Raw genomic sequence first — 18,959 nt, 5'->3', positions numbered from 1 at the left:
CATTTAAAATTCACTGATGGAAAGAAGCAGCTTTTAAAAGTTTTGTGCCAATCCTGTTCCATACACAACCCCAACATTAACTGTTCTCTAATGCAGGGCAATAACAAAGGTTATAAAAAAAAATCCACAGAAGTTGCATATTTGTTGTACTAATATATTCCAGGTTTGTGTGGTTTTTTACATTTATACAGTTTACATTTTGCTTGACCCATAGACAGACATTTGTAAGATTACAAGGGCCATAGTTTAGAGAGCATTTACACAGCCCTGCCGTGCATACAGAGCTTTTAATATCTAGAAGAGAAAATTAAGCTTTGGCTCACTAAGTAATAAAATTTTGAATGTTTCTAAATGTAAACCCCTGACTAAAATACAAACAATCTTTTCATCCATACTGTTGCTGTTAAAACACCTAATAAATCTAGTTTTGTATTATAACAAACTTCTTGGAATTCAGGGATATAAAAATAGTCAGTTTTTAAATCTTAACTGTACAATATGTACATTAATATTTTCACTGTTAAATTATGAATACATTTTAGTCTATGGAATACTACATTATAAATATCAATGTGTTTTCAATTTCTAATTGCAGCTAATAATACATTTAAAATCTGGAATAATGAGTTCCAAAAGATACAATATGGTCCTAATCCTTTCAACCCTTTTGCAAGTATTCTTTACATGAAGTAGTTTCATTGACTTAAAAGAAGTTACTTGCATGTGTAAGGGTTTCCAGTGTTAGGATACTGTGTTTCTCCCCTCACCACCCCTTTTTTTTTTTTAAAAGGGGTTTTTAAGGAAAACCATACTTTGTATTAAAATGTCAGTTATAGCTACGTGCATGTCCTACAGTGAAACAATGCCAGTCAAGTTCTAAACCAGCTGAACCTTGGATTACCTTAGTTAATAAAAAATTGCATTGAAAGGGTGCCTGGAATTCTTAATCTTTTAAAGAAGTCTGGGCCATTTACTGCTTCTGTACGATAGGACGATGGCCGCAGATATTTGAAATGTCATTTTCTGATTTGCCTCTTTTTACTGGAGGTTCCATTCCTTTAAAGGGCTGGCGCACACACAAATGAAGAATGGGAAAGCTGCAGATCAGGGTTCAATAAAATAAAAGCAACAGGTTAAAACTCCAGTTTGATGTGTAAAGAAAGGCAAGCCAGGCTGTGATTGTTCTAATGAAACTGGGAGGTTGCAGAAAAGGAACACACCACAGAACCCTCTCTTTTCCTCTCAAAAGGTAAAAACAAAGATATTGCGGCCATCTGAATACGTAAAGCAACAGTGAAGAACAAGCATTTCTTTTAACTTCAGTTCACTCTTATTGCACCCTCTCTCATATGTTTAAACAGGAATGAATTTCCAAAACAATGTTTATGTCTACACAAAGTCTGTATGAAAGACTGTAAACTGTAATAAGGAAGTAAAACTGTGATGTTTTGATAACCACAGCATATATTATGAAAACCTGGCAATATCTGATAATTGGAAGAAATGACATGTCTGAATGTTAGTTTTACACTGTAAACACCAGTAAGGTTATCATTTACAGATTATAACTACAAAGTTTATATGAATGTGTCGTCTCGGCTGTTAGTCTTAATGAGTTAAGAAATTATGCAGTTTTTGCCTTTTTGTCCTTTTTTCTTCTTCGATTTGGTTGTCCTTTGCCCAAACTGAGAACTGGCGAGTGCAGTGCTTGGACTGGAAAGGTCATCTGTATAGTATGGGTATCTCAGTGATCGTGGCTGTGGAATTGGCTGTCCAAGAAAATATCCTTCCTCTTCAGAATCAGATGATAATGATGATGAAGTTGAACACCAAGAGTCTTCTTCCTCACCATACAGTCCAAAAAATTTATCAACTGCCTGGTTCCGCAGTGCATAATCAGACATAGCATGGGCATACTGTCCATAGAGTTCTGTGTTTTGAATGTAAGCTTGAACCTCATGAGGGCTTTTATTTTGGATAAATTTGCCATAATCCTGAGGTGAGTAAAAGTGAAGTCTTTCTTTTGGAGAACATCTTCTTTCTGTAGTTAAATAAAGTGTATTATCTGAACGAGACTTCCTACTTCTCCTGCGACGATGCTGATGCCGATTCCCACGTTCTTCAAAATGAAAAACACGCCTACGAGTCCTTTCACTCATTGGAGGTTGGCGAATTTCAACACTCTCATAATCTCCATTGTCAATAACATCATCTGAAAACTTTACTTGTTGTGGTCTAGACTGGGATTTGGATCTTCTAAGTACAGGCATGTGTGCTGGCTTTTCTTCTGGCAACACCTTTTCTTGACATAACTCTGAGCTTAAACTCTTTAAAGACTCTGCACTCCGGTGGAGCATTGAAGAATTTAGAGTTCCCATATTGCTCATTTTCTCACAGTCCTCTGCCTCCAGCTCCTGGAAAGTTAGCAAAGAATAAAAAGATGGCCTTGATTTGCTTTCTCCGTCCACTGAGGCCCCTAAGAAGGGGGAAAAAAAATCAGTTAACTGTAATCTGTGAACTTGTAATGAAGTGGTGTTGACTCAAAATATTAAACTTCTAATAAAGGTTTATGGAGTAAACATGACTTATCACTGATTCTTTGTGACTTTGCCTTAAAAGGTGAACTTAAAAGTAAAAAAAATGTTCTTGTGCCAATTTGTTTCTTTGAGATATATAAAGGCAGCCTGAAAAGTCTTTTAAATTATTTACATTAGCAGTTCAGGTCTTAACTATGATTAGTAGAAAACTAGTGACATTAGGACATCAAGAGTGAAAGGAATTTTTAATTAGTCTGTTCAAAACATCTACAGTGTAAAACTAACATTCAGAAATTTTATTTTTTTAAAAGGCCATCATCCATTCAAACATTCTCAATACATATAAAAGCAAAACATGAAATAAACCCATTTAAAAATATTATTTGCAGTTAACCTTTAATACCATCATTATAGACTGAAAAGTGGTTTTTTATATTTTTCTTTAGTGTTATGAATTTGTTATATATTGATACAAAAATTATTTGAATTGGCAGGTTGTGTACCTAATAAGTATAGAGTGAAAAACAGTTCCTCCAGCAAAAGTTGATGTCAGCTCTAACACCTCAAGTGGTCTGTGTTTCTCTTGTGAGTAACGGAGGAAATAACATAGCCAGATCCTGCCCTCAGATACCTATGCATCTCTTTCTTAAGGGGAGGTTGGAGGTGTATACTTCAATTAAAAAAAGATAGTTAAGGGTCAAATTCTTCCCTGAAGTCTTCACATACATTACTACTAATTCGGAATTCTAAAAAAAAAAAAAAAAAAAAAAAAAAAAAATCCTAGGAAAATGCTTACTTTTCCCTATAATCAATTACCTGTGATGTTAGACAAAGCCAAGGAATCCATTGAATCTCGAACACTTTGTTCTTGTTGTTTCAGATCAGACAAACATTCCAATGAACCTTCATACCATTGTGTCTGGTCATGTTTGTATCCTGAAGCCACATGTTCCATATCTAACTCTTGAATTTTTCTACTACTGGCAGGCCCTGGATGGCTGCCATATGCAGAATCCCCTAAACCATCTTGTGACTGAGCCCAATACATGTCTACCTGATATTTTTTACTTGCCAGGCTTTGATTATTTTTTTTCAAATCTGACTTGCTTTTAACATTATCAGAAATCCAGTGTTCATTTGATGTAACATCTACTTCAGCAGGCTGCTGAAAGAGGCCTTTATCACCAAATTTTAGGAGGAGTTGAGTCATGTAGTCTTCATGCTCAGCCCACTCTTCAGGGTCTTCGGTCACTTCCTGCTCTACTCTTCCTTTCCAAAAATCTTCATTCACAAAGCCTGCTCCTTGCCTTGAAAGGCTTAAGTCATCCATCTTGCGAGAAAGAGTATCATCAGCATTGCTAGAAAGACCAGGGAATTTGTAATTCAGTGCTGGTGACAGTAGAAGAGACTGTCTACACTGGTCAGCTGATCGGCTGCTCTTTCCCATACGAACACTTCTTCTGGAGTCTCTTGATCGTGCAGACTGAAATGCAGAATCAGATGAGTCAGAGGCATGAACGTCTTCTCCCAAACTACAAGTTTTTGAACAGTAAATTTGTCCTTGCTTGGGAAGAAAAGGACAACCCAGCAGAGAGGCCTTGCACTGAGCACAAGAAAAACAAGTCTCCGTGGCATGCCAGTGCTGTCCATCATAGGTCATCTGAGCATGGTCAACACCTAGTAAAGAGAGTCAAAGAGGGACTGTTTAGTTTATGGCTAAAATAGTATAAGAAGTTACACATGCAAAACCTGAAGCTTTTTTGGCTTGTGAATTATCATGTTTATTCAATAAAATACTCACCACCCTTGTAAAATGTTAATACTTAAGAAGGATATATTTACCTATGTGTTCCCCACAGGTCTCACAGTACTCAGCATAAAGAGATTCAAAACACCCACAGCAGAATGGACACCCATCCTTCATAATGTATCTCTGTCCACCAAGGATAGTTTCACACTCAAGGCAACAGAAATGCTTCATATGCCAATGGCGACCCTCAGCTTCTGTGCACTCATCAGCAAAGATGATCTTAAAAAATAAAAGTAAATTTTTAGGCAGGCATTAATAATGTTTGTTGGATTCATGAAAACTGCATGTAAAAAAGGAACTGTACCAAAGGAATAAAGTTAACAGACCACCGATTACATTTAAAGAACTATATATTAATTCAGCAGTACTGTCAATCTGAAGTATTAACTGATCAGTTTCAATAGTTAAAAATACAAGCTTTAGCTATGCTGCTACAGGTAGACAGAAGGCTGTCACATTTGCTAAGTAAAATGAATATATATTTTTTAAAAGTAACTAAAATTAGTGCATAAGACAGATGTTTCCAAGTATTTGAGGTATGACTGATAAGGTCAGCAATAAGAAAACCATTATTCTGGAATGTGTACAAGTTTTCCTTGTAACTCAGTCTTTAGGTTTCAATTCTAATCTCAGATACACAGCTGTGTATCACCCTTGTCCAGTATCTGATTTTACAAGATCTGTTTGGAGACTGGAGAGGTTGTTCACATCTACATATGTGATACTAGAATACAGTCTTTGTTGCCAAAGGGTACATATTAGTATTCAAAAGTTGTTTGTTTAATTGAGCAAGGGACATGACAATTTTATCCTATTAATGGTGGCTTCTGTGGAAACATGGGTTTAGTACAAAAGTGGTATTTACCTCATCACATGCTGAACAACGGGGTTTGAGAAGTTCAGCATGGTGTCTACCACAGTGAATTTTTCCATCTTGGTAGAAGTAGATTAGGTCAACAAGAAGCTCATTACATGTAGAGCACACAAAACATGATGGATGCCAGTACACTCCAGGTCCAGCTCTTGAAGCAAACACTGCAACTTCACCTCCATTTACTTTTGTACCACACTAGAAACAACCAAAAAAAGTTAATAAGCTTCCACTGAAGGAATACCAGCCTTTGGTGTTAGTTTAGTTAAATCAAAACACCAAGCCCAATACATTGTTAAAGTGCTTATTCTATTTTATATAGCAAAAGGGGCAATTCTAATAATCCTGGATTGTACACAATTCTGATGCAGAAGTAAATTTTACTCCTATGCACTTACTTGGTGTTTTAAAAACACTTAAATCTTCTGTGTATTAAATAGGTATGGATTTAGTACAACAGCCAGATAGCTACAATGTGACTTATTGCCTACTCTGAAAATTGTTTGGTATATCCACACCATGTGAAAGAATTAAATCTAACTTTTTAAAAAATAAACCATTATCTTCTCTCTTCTTATGTGGAATTTTATCAGTATTACTGAGTACAAGCACAGACAGACAAGAGCCTATAGGTAGCATCAACAAACGTATAAGGTCTACAGTGTTGGTACAGCTAGTTTCATCGCTATTGCCACAAGGTTACCTGTTCACAGACTGCATGCATTACTGCTCTTGAGAGCAGTTTAATAGTTCCTCGTCCCAATGCCTCCTTCTTACGCTGAGTGCTAAACATTTGTAGTTCCTTCTTCTCTTCTTCACTTAAAGATTGACAATATCTCACCTTCAGCAGAAGAGAGGGTACATGCTTTAGATGCCAAGCTACTGGTTATTTACTTCGCAGTAGTAACTAAAATATATGTGATAAAATATCAACATCCCTGTTCAACTCCTTCCTAAGATTTCCCACATGCTTTATATTTCCTACAATATATATATTAAACTCTTCCACATGTTACAACACCAGATATGCAAAGAGAAAGTTTATGTGAATTCTTTGTTAAAGTATTATAAGCAAATCAAAAGTGTGCTAAACTATTGCTATCTAAAAATAGAATTGCTGCCAAATTAAATTTGTTAGTGTGTTTGGATGTATGGTTTTTGGACTTGCAGATAACCAAACAGTGTATACTGCAGTATACACAAGAACTTAAGCACCGACTCGTTTTTACAAAAGTATTTGTTACTTTCACTTCTACCCTATAATACACAGAATCGTGTCTAGGTTTCAAACCTTTTACTGCCACAAAGCATCCTTTCTATTACAATGAAGTCTCAGAAATGTGTAGGTTCCTGGTAATTGATGGGTGGTTGCAAACACTATAAAACCAACTTGTGTTAAGTTTATTGCACTGACTGCCTTCGTCTTAACAAGAGAAAGCAATGGCCTCCTAGACAGCTCTTATCTGAATACAACTGAAATGAACAGCTAACCCAGGGGTTGGTAACCTTTCAGAAGTGGTGTGCCGAGTCTTCATTTATTCACTCTGATTTAAGGTTTCATGTGCCAGTAATATATTTTAACGTTTTTAGAAGGTCTCTTTCTATAAGTCTATAATATACAACTAAGCTATTGTTGTATGTAAAGTAAATAAGGTTTTTAAAATGTTTAAGAAGCTTCATTTAAAATTAAATTAAAATGCAGAGCCCCCCGGACCAGTGGCCAGGACCCAGGCAGTGTGAGTGCCACTGAAAATCAGCTCGCGTGCCGCCTTTGGCGCCCGTGCCATAGGTTGCCTACCCCTGAGCTAAACAATGGATTTGACAATGTACACACTATGCTATCTTTATGGGTTAGATTCATTGCATGTGACATTTTAGACTTGTAATATGTCCACAGGAAGATCATTCTTCATTCTTAAAAAGAAGCATATAGTTAATGGATACATGGACACATAGTTACCTCATTATCATGGGGTGGCAACTGGTACAGAAGCTGTTTAATTCTATGTTTTTCTCCAGGGCTGTTAATGCAAGGGACCTTCTCCTCCGGCAAACAGGCAAAGTATAGCTGTACCTGAATAGGAGGTATTAAGAATTAAGACCAGAGGGGTACACATGACTCAAACATTGTAAATGTCCTTCAACCAGTGCCTTATCTTAAGTCTCATTTACAAAGGAACTAAGATATGCTACATTAGATCTGTGACAGCATTTGCATTCCTCTAGGTAATATGAGGACCAGATGAGCTAACACAGCAGAACTGGATTGTCTCTGCTACAACTAGCGCCCAGCTGCTGAATTGCTTTTCTGGAATGCAATTTGCAGGGACAATTACGGGTATCATAAATTATGTACATTTAATGCTATCATTATTTCCACCCCCTTTAGGGTTGGTCAGCAAGCCTGTTGAAATTCCAAATTTCCCTCTGCAGTTTACCACACAATGTGTGAAGCTGTACTAAAAACAACTACTACATAAACAAATTTAATTTGCTCTGTGCATTTTACACATTGCTGAGACAAAAGGTGTTTTGTAATCTTCTGCTGATCAGGTTCTTCACAAGCATCAGCTTTCATTGCTACCATGTGAGCTTTTGGTAAGAAGCAAAAATCATCCTTCTCTTGGGAGGAGGAGGTTGGCTCCAGCCACATTTCAACCAGATGCAAGTTCACTTTGAAATTTTCATAGGGTTTTTCGTTTGACCGGGAAAGCAAAACACACTATGCCTTCTTGAAAGTCTTCTCAGGCTTGTCTTTATTTCATCTTATCAGTAGAAACTTATGACAGGAAAACTGTAAAGAATGCTATGACAAAGCCCAATGGCAAAAAATATTTTTGTGGAACAGCTACAGATTTATTATTTTTCCTGTACAGTTTCCAGCTTGTCATAAGGCCTGAGGCTGTAAATAGGAGCTGATTGTTGCAGCCGATATTACCTGCTATCTGTATTTAAATGATGCTTTGGTCAATCACTTACTAGGCATTTTAGTTAAGACAAATGAAAAAAGAATAATTTCTTCCTCAGTCAAGTTAAGTGGAAAAAGTAGTACAAATCACTGTCACTAACCAACAGACTTTCTTTGCAAGGAACAAAGCAGAACATGCAGTAAAAAGGAAACTTCTAGGGTTAATTTGCTCTATGCCCATGTCTCACATAATACTAATCAAAATGCCACTGATGTCGTCATCTGTATGAAAATATCTTTAAGCCTGTGGTACCTAGAATGAGTGATTTCTGCTGCATTTCCCTTGAGAGTTTAAAGTAGCTGTTAGCTAGTTGTTCCCCCTTCCCCATGTCCCTCAAGGTAATTTAACTCTAGTGTATTTAGTTTGTGATAAAAGGATCTTCCTTAAAGATGGTGCATCATATATGGGTCTTGTTGGCTTGTTATTCTTAATTTAATCATGAAGAGAAAGTCTCTGGAAAACAAAAAGTAGATCTTTTGCTCCTGCATACATCAGCAAGCCACCTGAACTAGAGATCCTCAGCTCCCTTGACATGTTACACATAGTCTAGTAGTCACCCTACCCATTTATACAGGAACAACAGAACTCAATGCTGGTCAAACACCTTATGAATCATCTATATCAGATTCTGCAGTACTGTTGCTGGATCTTCTTTTTAACTAGAAGTTTATTTAAGAACCTATTTTTGAACATTTGATCAACATAGCAACTTGGTCCCTTAGCAATTAGTGTCATTGTTCTATTTCCATTGCCATTGTTTTCTTATACTTAGAAAGGTTTCATTTTCAGTTTTAGGCAGTTTAGTTGAGGAAAAACCACCATCCAAAACAAAAAATGGAACAGTCCTAAACTCCTCTCCCTCCAACTGTAAAAGTCAACTCCAGAAGGCATGCAAGAGAGAAATCATTGCGTGAATAAGTGGCAATATGTACAGTTAAACAATTTTAAAGCAGCGCCAGAAATAGTTTCATTTAAATACATCATATTTAAAGAAACATCCCATTTCACACATATGTCAAATATTTACTTATTTAGAAAAATAAAGAATTGGAAAGTATATTATTTCTATTATAAAAGTGTCCAGTGATGATTTTTCTTTTAATATAGGCTTCCCAATAACCAAAGCTGTTTAACCTCTCTCCCCATTAAGATAGGCAATTAGAAAAAAAAAATCTGCTAAAGCACACTTAACTTACGTCTTATTAGGAAGCTATATAATAAATCTTTCATCAGTGGCAACACATGATATTTAGTAAGAGATGAAATTATAGCTATTTTGATTAATTTTAAAAATAAGAGTCTCATTTCCTACCTTTTCTGGTCTAAGACCTGGTGGAACCCAGGTATATTCTTCCAAGGCACAGCCAGAGTCGTCATCGGATGTTGAGCTTCGTTGACACCCAAAGGTAAGGTTAACTTTTGGCTCCATCTCCAAAGGCACAGTGTAGTGTGCAGTGTCAGCTATTCAGTTGCAGTTCATCAAGAAACTGTTCTGAAAAGATGAGATTACAAAAGAATTAACAAAACAGGAAAAGCCTCATGGAAGTGATCTTGGAGTAGGGGTAGAAGGGCATCAAACAAGTTAAATATTTGAAATACTATTGTGGCAAAGTGATTGCTATAAAATACATCATGAAGGGGAGATGCTTCTATTGATACGTCAATGGGAATTTAGATTATATGCATAGCATGAAATACTGATCTTCAGTAAAATTAATTAGTGTCTTGGCAGGACAATCATCCTGACCACCTGGGATTAAGAAGACATTTCCTCCAACAGTATAACATTGCACGATTAAGCTGTATTTACATTCAGAATTTCAGGCAACTCTCTTATCATTGGCCTAAGTGCTGATGCAACTCCATTGATGCTAGATCATGCATAGAAAGTTTTACCAGTAAGCCCTTTCAAATCACGTCTAAACATCACAGCAGTATAATACCTGTGGCTGGACACATTACCAGTCCCACCATTGCCAATATCAATGAAGTTGTACCAGTGCTAGACCAGTGGTGGAAGAAGGACTTAAATTCTCATGGTAGACAATGCTGTAGGTATAGTATCAGAGTTTTTCCTCCTTCAAGCAAATGGCAGTAGACATTTAATTACTATGCATCTTTTTTTAAGATACACATTTATCATAAGCCATTCTTGAGCTAGTCCATACCTTCCTACCTTCACAAAAAGATGAAACTGACTATTCCATTTTGCTATTGCTACAATACTAAAAGGTTCCACACCCCAAAAAAAAAAAACCCCATGAATAATGAAGTTTACACATGCCTTGAGAATTTATCCACTAATTTTAGCCTACTGCTAGTTAGAATAACAAAGTTATAAATCCTGAAAACACTGTTTTTTAGAGATGCCAACAGACTTATTGCAGTGCACAGCAGCACTGCAATAAAGATTGCTTACATCATAACTCATTATTCTAAGTACAACGGTAGATCTCCTATCCAAGCCACTGTAAGAACTGCATATTTTCACAAAGCATGTTGGATGTTAAATAAATCCCTAAAATTTTATTTCAGTTTTTGCTGAAGTGGTAAACTTAGTAAATTTAAATAAATTAAAACTAAAATTAAGTGACATCAGCGCATATTATAAAGAAAGGTAAGTGTTAACATGAAGGAAAACCTCTACATTTACTATTTTGTGCAGTATTTTAAAACAGCGTGCATGCCAGAAGGCAGACCTTAACCCAACCAACCAATAAATTTGACTTTACTTCACCCTTAACAAAAGTAAAGATGACCTCATTTCCTTTTCTACTGTTCAGAGTTTGTGACCTTTTAAATAAGTCATCATTTTAAAGCAGGTGCAGCTCATTCATGTTTTCAATGTAAAAAAAAAATCTTTATGAACATCATTCATTCAGTCCTCAATTACTAGTGTTAATAAAAGTCAGGAGCAATTTAGTGTGGATATTATATTGTCTTGAATATTACTGTTGCTAAAACAAGTAACAAAAAAGCAGTGCTCATCTACTGAATAATTTATAAAAATGATCAGTAGGCAGATCTCTTAAAGTTCACTTTGGGTATCTAAAATACATAGATAAACATCTTATCTATAAACTAATTTCCTTTGAAAGCAGATACGGAGGAAATAATTTGTTCAAAGAAAATTCCTTTCTCATGTTAGTGGAAATAAAATCATCCAGTACAACAAGAGCAATAATTTCATTTTAGATCTAAGGCCATGTCAACCCTACAAATTACTTCAGTATAATTTATGTCACTCAGGGGTGCGAATAATCCACACCCCCTGAGCGACATAGGTTATACCAGGGGCAGGCAACCTATGGCACGTGTGTCGAAGACGGCACACGAGCTGATTTGCAGTGGCACTCACACTGCCCAGGTCCTAGCCACTGCTCTGGGGGGCTCTGCATTTTAATTTAATTTTAAATGAAGCTTCTTAAACATTTTGAAACCTTATTTACTTTACATACAACAATAGTTTAGTTATATATTATAGACTTATAGAAAGAGACCTTCTAAAAAGGTTAAAATGTATTACTGGCACGCGAAACCTTAAATTAGAGTGAATAAATGAAGACTCAGCACACCACTTCTGAAAGGTTGCCGACCCCTGTGTTATACTGACCGAAGCACAAGTGTACACAGTGCTATGTTGGCCAGAGAGCTTCTCCTACCAACATAAAGTTTACTTGTCTCTGTTTAGAAAGATATACAAGCTGTCAGTCAGTCAGTCATGGTTTTGTACTTCTCATAGTTTCTTAATAAAAATCAATTTTAAAAAAATCACAAAATAAATTTGGAAAATCCTTAACATCCTCTTGTTTTGTGCTATCCTCACAGGTCATCTTGGCATATAAATTAAGCCTGGAGAAAGAATGCCAGACCATCAGAGACAGAAATCACATTTGAAGTGTGACCAATGATGGCATAAATTGAAAAAAGAAAAAAAGTCTTATGCCTTCATTGCAGCAAAGAAAGTTTTCTTCTTTTTAACCATCAAGTCATAGTCAACAGAACTGTTTCTGGCAGTGAATCAGGGTTGTCTACCTCCTACTCTGTGGACAAAAAATGTCAACCATATTCAGAATGGACTAGCTGATTCCATGAAGGAGAGAGTGTCATTAGCAAGATTGGTATGAATCAAACCCAACCACAGTACTGGGTTGTTCCAATAACCTGTATAAATATCCAATATTTAGGTATGGAAGAATTTTAAAATTCAAGTGTTACATTATTTACAGCTTAATCAAGAATGGGCAGTAACACCTGAGCAAAGAAACAGTCTTTAACTTTACTAAAGGAGACTTTGATTTGTAGTGAGAGGTGTATTTTAGTAGTTTGAGCAGAATACCGGTAACCAGAAGTTTAAACTTGGTAGTGAAAATAGTCATGTTTAAATATGAATTCACAATCACATTAGTTGTGGTCAGCACTGTTTCACCCAATTTGCCACTGTAGACAAGGTCAAGGTTGTGTTCAGCACTGTCACTTGTAAGAAACCCTGGTCCCAGTCAGGGGCGGCTCTACGTTTTTGGCCGCCCCAAGCAGTCATGCCCGGGAGGCGCCCCAGAGCCGCGGGAGCAGCGGACCTCCTGCGGGCATGACTGCGGAGGGTCCGCTGGTCGCGCGGCTCGGCTGGACCTCCCTCAGCTGCGGACGGTTCGCAGGTCCGGCGGCTCCGCTGGAGCTGCCACAGTCATGCCTGCGGGAGGTCCAGCCGAGCCGCGGGACGAGCGCCCCCTCCGCAGTCATGCCTGCGGCAGGTCCGGTCGTCCCGGGGCTCCGGTGGACCTCCCGCAGGCATGACTGCGGCAGGTCCGCCGGCCCAGCCTGCCGCCCCCCCGGGAAAGGGCCGCCCCAGGCGGGTGCTTGCCCCGCTGGGCTCTGGAGCCGGCCCTGGTCCCAGTACCATATACCCATGACTTCCTGACATGATACTGAACTGAGCATGTACTAGTTCTTTAAACTCAATTTTGAACTATTAATCTAGGAAAGTCAAGCCCACACTGATTCCCTGTGGCATCAGAAAAATTCAACCTCTCTTGCTTAGTTGCTCCATCTGTAAAATGGAGATGATAACCTTGTGAAATGAGTGAGTTTATGTGAACTAGTTAATTTTACAAAGCTCTTTGCAAATGGCATTATAAATGTCAAGTGCTATTTCTGTGTAGGTAACTGCTGTCCTGGGTAATGTTAAGATTTACAAAGTGCACCAAGGATATATAGATGCCAGAGTTATATAATTCCAAAAAGAGGACAAGACATTGGGGGAGGAGTAGCAGAGCCATTTTTCCTTTCAGACCAAGCTACTTGCGGAAACAGCTCCAGTTCTACTCATTTTTCTATACATTGGAATTTAAAAAAAAACAAAACCCTAACACATTAACCTCAAAGCTTACACCCTCTACCTCCAGTTCCTTTATGCATAAGAAGTAGGTTGAAACAGCTCTTGGGAGGGAGTGAAGGAAAGAGGGGTCCTTCTCTTAGCTGGGATCTGCAAATTGAAAAACTAAACTAAAAGAAAAGGGCAAGATTGCTATCAGTATGTTGGTTTTAGTAAGGGCAAGGAAGAAGCATCACAAACCACACATGCCCCCATATATATAAATTATCATTTAAACTTTCATTCATTGGAAGGTTGGGAGCATTAACATGGAAGAGGTGCATTCCAGATACCAAAAACATTATTCATAAATCAAACCAGATTGTGACTATTGTGTTTCTGAATGTCTGATGTTGAACTGAAGTATCTGAAAACTATTTGTAGACACTATTTTAGCTATCATTTGTTTATAAATTACTACTTTCCCAACCCTCCTCAGAGTCTGTAAATCAGTTTGCAAATTAAAACTGCAACAGATTAGAGCTAAAATGTTTTTTGCAGTTATACTCATTCTTCAAAGTAACAGGCTTCAAAATGGTTACATATCCTAAGGAGTACAGCTGTTGAAAAAATAGATTTGTTTGAGGAGGGATGCTACATGACATCTTCAAAATAAAGAAAGTTTGTTTTAAAGAACTACAAGCACTACCTCACTAATAAAGCTTCACAATCTACAAAGAGAAAAATCTTTCACTAGTGGCTTCATAATTATTAGCCATGTAATTGGATTAAAGAAAAATGTGATTAAAAAAGTTAGCCAGATATACACTAGTGAAACTGAAGTCTATTGTCATCTATGGTCACTTAATAATATGAAGAGTTCTTAAGAATGAAGAGTCCATATCCCTAATTATAAATCCACTGTTACATAAAGTATTAAAACTCACATCCTAGAGAAGGGATATTACAGAATTGTTGAATCCAAGTGTGAAACTAATCCTTATGTTAGGATTTCCAGCTCACTGAATAAGTTCTATGGTCACCTCTGACCAGATAGAAGAGGTCATGATTTGTGAGCCCAGTAAGACACATTTCCTTTCCCAACCCCTGCTGTTTAACTCTGTCCTGCAGGGCAAATTGTTTAACAACTTTTTTGTTAAACTGCTTGTTAACAAGGCTATAGGGAATACAAGATGCATATCGCATGCATCCATTCACAATACACTGAAACTGCAGCCCAAAGGGTTAAGACTAGGGGTTAACTAAGCAGGTGAATGGGATGACCATTCCACCTCATATGATAATTCACCCTAAAGAGGAGCAAGAGTCTGTAGTAGCAATATAACCAAAAACCAATATCAGGACTATTCAGTGCGTTTCCAATAACGGTATAAGTATTACCAGAAAAACCCACTTTACTGCCGCAACTGGAGTAATTTGTTTTCCTGCTTCTCTGTTAAAAATAATGTAATTTTTGAAATCTAGCAAACATTTGATACCAGATTTGGCACCCAGTACAAAGAAATTTGGACCCAGTTCCAAATATTACAACTTAGGTGTTAGGCATTATCAGGACTCAGTCACAGCTGCTTCAGAGGTTTAACTTATTTGCATGTACAGAATAGCTAGTGAACTTTCAAAGAAACAGCACTGTACTTTATTAGATAAAGACATACAGCAGAATTCAAAGACCTCTACAGTGTATTCATTGCTAACTATATGTTGATTGGCCTTATAAATCAAGCTGATGTGTTTTCTACATTTTCTAAATACACCTTTACCCCGATATACTGATACTGCTGTCCTCGGGAGCCAAAAAAATCTTACTGTGTTATAGGTGAAACCACGTTAGATCGAATTTGCTTTGATCCACCTGAGTGCGCAGCCTCCCCACCCCCCAGCGCTGCTTTACCAGGTTATATCCGAATTCGTTTTATACTGGGTCGCGTTATATGGGGTAGAGGTGTAATGCCTAATCTAAGTATGTACACCAATCAACAGCAGAGTTGAGTAATTCACACACACACACTTGCCAAAATAAAGATAATTTTTCACACTGGAAATCTGGCATTACTTTCTTTCGTGATTTCAGACTTTTATTTTCATGAATAATGCCTTCTGATATTGCAAAGACAGACTGCTTAAATTTAACAAAAGGAGGAAACACTATGACAAAGCATTGTCTTTGCCAAAATGTCTGATTTGGGCTATGTTATTTGGCTCCATCTTGGGATATAAATACAAACTGCACGTTGTGGTTATACAAGAACCAATAGTTTAGGAAGCACTGTTCTAATAAAATCTTTATCTTCCATAATGGGGTACACAGATTTTAAAAAAGAGAGTAAAAGAAATCTAGCCCTTTACAGTCTCCTATTGATTTTTTTTTTAATTTCTATTTTAAACAACGACTGTAGGAAACAGCAGCCAGACTTTACTCCAATGTACACATATACTCAGGTTTCACCCCGTCACCTGTTGGCTCCTGAACAACACTCTTCTTTGTTAAAACTTACAGCACACTCATTGGAAACAAGTTTCCAGAGAAAATACTTCAAGAAAGTGTTCAAGAAGTCACAAGGCTAGAGTTGTAAAAACAAAATTCCACACATAGCCCAGTTTATTCTGACACAGATTAATGAGGAAAATGTAAATATACATACATGCACATTTTTAAAAGGTCATCTTATCTGTCAAATGTTCTATCAGCTGAAGAATTCTGAAAAACTGATATTGATTGTTCTTTCTCATTATCATAAAGGTTTTTTTTTTAAATGATAAAAAGGAGGTTAATAATTATAAGCTAAAACCATGAGTGTACTTACATTTCATAGCAACAAGCATGTATAGCAAACAATAGGCAAAACCCCTTCTCAATGCTCAATTCTAAATACCAGACATACTGCCAACAGAAATCCTCTCTTAAACTTATTATTTCAAGGCCAAGTCATTGTGGAGACTAGCTTAAAAAGATCATTCTAATCTTAGAGGGACCACCTGCATTTCAGGCAGGCCTTGTGTCCAAGGGCCAGCTGACAACAAAGTGCACATGTAACAACTCACCAATGGGAGGTTTGTTGAGTGAGTGAATGGGATCAAATGTGATGCCATCTCGTATGTCAAGTAGCATAGGAGCAGTCTGTGAACAGTTGGAGCAAACGCAGCGCAAACAGACCTGGCTTTCTTAGCTCACAGCAGCAGTAATAGGGTATCAGCGTCCAATTAACCTCCCTTGCAGCCGAGTCCTGACGGTTAAGTGGCTACAAGGAACGGCACATTACCTCTTTAAAAAGGGAGCCCAGGCGCAAGCTGCAGCGGGAGGCGAAGCCCCCCAGCTCCGACCCCTGCAGACTCGGCGCTCGCTGCTTCCCCTCGCCACTTGCCATTGCTATTGCTATTTTCAACCAAGTTCCCTCCCGCCACCCCCACCCTCCACTGCTTTACACGCCAAGAAACGAAACAGGACACAGCAGCCGGCAGATCCCAGATCGCAGCCGCCACAGCCCCAGGGGCCGGGGAGTGAGGGGCCCGGCACTGCAGCCCGGGGACAGGCGCTAGGCTCCCGCGCCGCCGGGCCCCGGGGAGAGCGGCTCCCTTGCCGCATCACTGGGCGATGGAAACTGGGGGCCCCTCAAGAGCCTCCGTCCCTCCCCAGGGGATGCGCGTCCCGCGGCAGCCAGAGCGCCCCCGCACCGACCTGCGGGCTCCTTACCTTCGGCTCCCGGCCGGCGGGCGGGCGGCGCCGGGCTCTCCGGGCAGGGCCGGGGCAGTGGCCAGCGCAGGCGGGAGCGCACGGGACAGCGGCCCCCCGCGCTGCTGCTTTCCCCACCTCAGCAGCCCTGCAGCGCCTGGCCCGCCGCCTGCACACTACCTGCGCCTCCCTCCGCCTGAGGCGGGGCGGGCACCCCCCTCGTCCCGCCCCGCCCCTCCCGCCAGGTTGCAGAGACAGCACAGAGCAGCCTCCCGAGCGCAAGCCCTGCCCCTCCCCACATGCACGGGTAGTTTTTAAACACAGCCCTCAGGCAGCCTCCTCCCGGCTCCCTAGAGCCCCCAGCCTCCTCCCCAACCCTCGGGCAGCTTCCTCAGAGGGCCCCCCCCCCCACACACAGCCCAGTCTCCCCAACACACAGCGCCCCCCGGCCTCCTCAAAGTCCTCCGAGACCCCCGGCTTCCTTACAGTCCACCAGCCTCCCCCCCCCCAGCCCCGGACCCCCTTACCGGCCGCCTCCCCAACACACCCACCTCAAGAAGCTCCTTACTCCGCTCGGAGGCTGTTTGCAACATCCTCCAACATAAACACTAGCTCCCGCCAGGAGTGTCCCTAGGCCACATACCTCCCTCCCCCACACACAGATGTTCTCATTAACCCCCCACTTCAATGGTGCACAGCGCAGCGTGGGGGAGGAACCGGCTCTTACCGATACAGCACCAAGGCTACAGCCGCTGGAGGAGGCAGAAGGTACCAGAACAACAAGGGCCTCTTCGTGGTAGGCAGTGTTCAGAATCATCCTTCCCTTTCATTCACACCACCGGCGAAGAAGATGCACATTCATGTAATATTTCGGGAAGGACCCGCTACAAGGCAAAAAGGTTCCCTCGGCCAAATAGCTACTCCAGAGACTGAATATTTTTAAAAGTAATAAAAACTTAAGGCACAATACTGAGTACATATATTAATTCCCCCGCCCCTGTTTGGTTCCCTAATGCTATTTGTGCTTGTAATAGATCTCCCACCACACCCCGCATTGTGTGGAAAGCCTTCCTGCCTATACATCAGAGTGTACTAAGATTTGACCTCTGTTCAGTCTATAATTCCTCCAACATTAATCCTTAGACTGTCCACTTCCAGGAACTGTCAGTCATCTGTGATCCTATATAAACTACAAGTTACCACAAATTACAAGAGTTACTTGAGAAATCCCTTATCTTCCACTTACTTCCATTTCATAAGCTCCAGGGAGCCAAATCAGTTCTACAAGCACTGATGCAAACATTTTAAAACGCCTATGTAAACTTCCCTTTTCTTTCCAACACACCACTCTGAGAATATGCGAGGCCCCCTTCCTTAACAATCATTTCGAAACTTGCCCATAACAATGAAATCAGCTCACTGGGCCAGAATTTAACAAGTTTCTGACCATTTTGAAGAGGTCCTTAACATATGTAAAGTCAGGCAAGCCTGATGAAGAGAGCTATTTTGTGTCACTCCATGAAAGGAACAATGCCAGGTAAAAGTCTTAAATCAAACAGGATAGTGGAAGGTGTCAAAAGTGAGCCACTAGCAAAATTCAAAGCAGCCCCATGAATAGTAGTATACAAATGTGACAAATATTTTATGTAGGATTTAATAAAAAAAAAACCTTCATTATATACATTACTAAACTGAAGCAAGAGGAAAGAATGTCAAAGTAGTAGAGTCAATGCTTTAATGTGCAAGACTGAAAGGTGTATTATGGCATCA

At 39.4% G+C, this 18,959-nt stretch overlaps 1 pseudogene; it reads right to left on the bottom strand.

Moving 5' to 3' along the window:
* Nucleotides 1-481: 481 nt before the first annotated feature.
* LOC123359386 lies at nt 482-18,659 on the bottom strand (annotated as a pseudogene).
* Between the last annotated feature and the right edge of the window lie 300 nt (nt 18,660-18,959).

The sequence above is a fragment of the Mauremys mutica genome, unplaced genomic scaffold (genome assembly GCF_020497125.1).
Source record: "Mauremys mutica isolate MM-2020 ecotype Southern unplaced genomic scaffold, ASM2049712v1 Super-Scaffold_100113, whole genome shotgun sequence".
NCBI classification, from domain to species: domain Eukaryota; kingdom Metazoa; phylum Chordata; order Testudines; family Geoemydidae; genus Mauremys; species Mauremys mutica.
The sequence above is the reverse complement of the archived record's forward strand: the minus strand, read 5'-3'. Positions and strand labels throughout refer to the sequence as shown.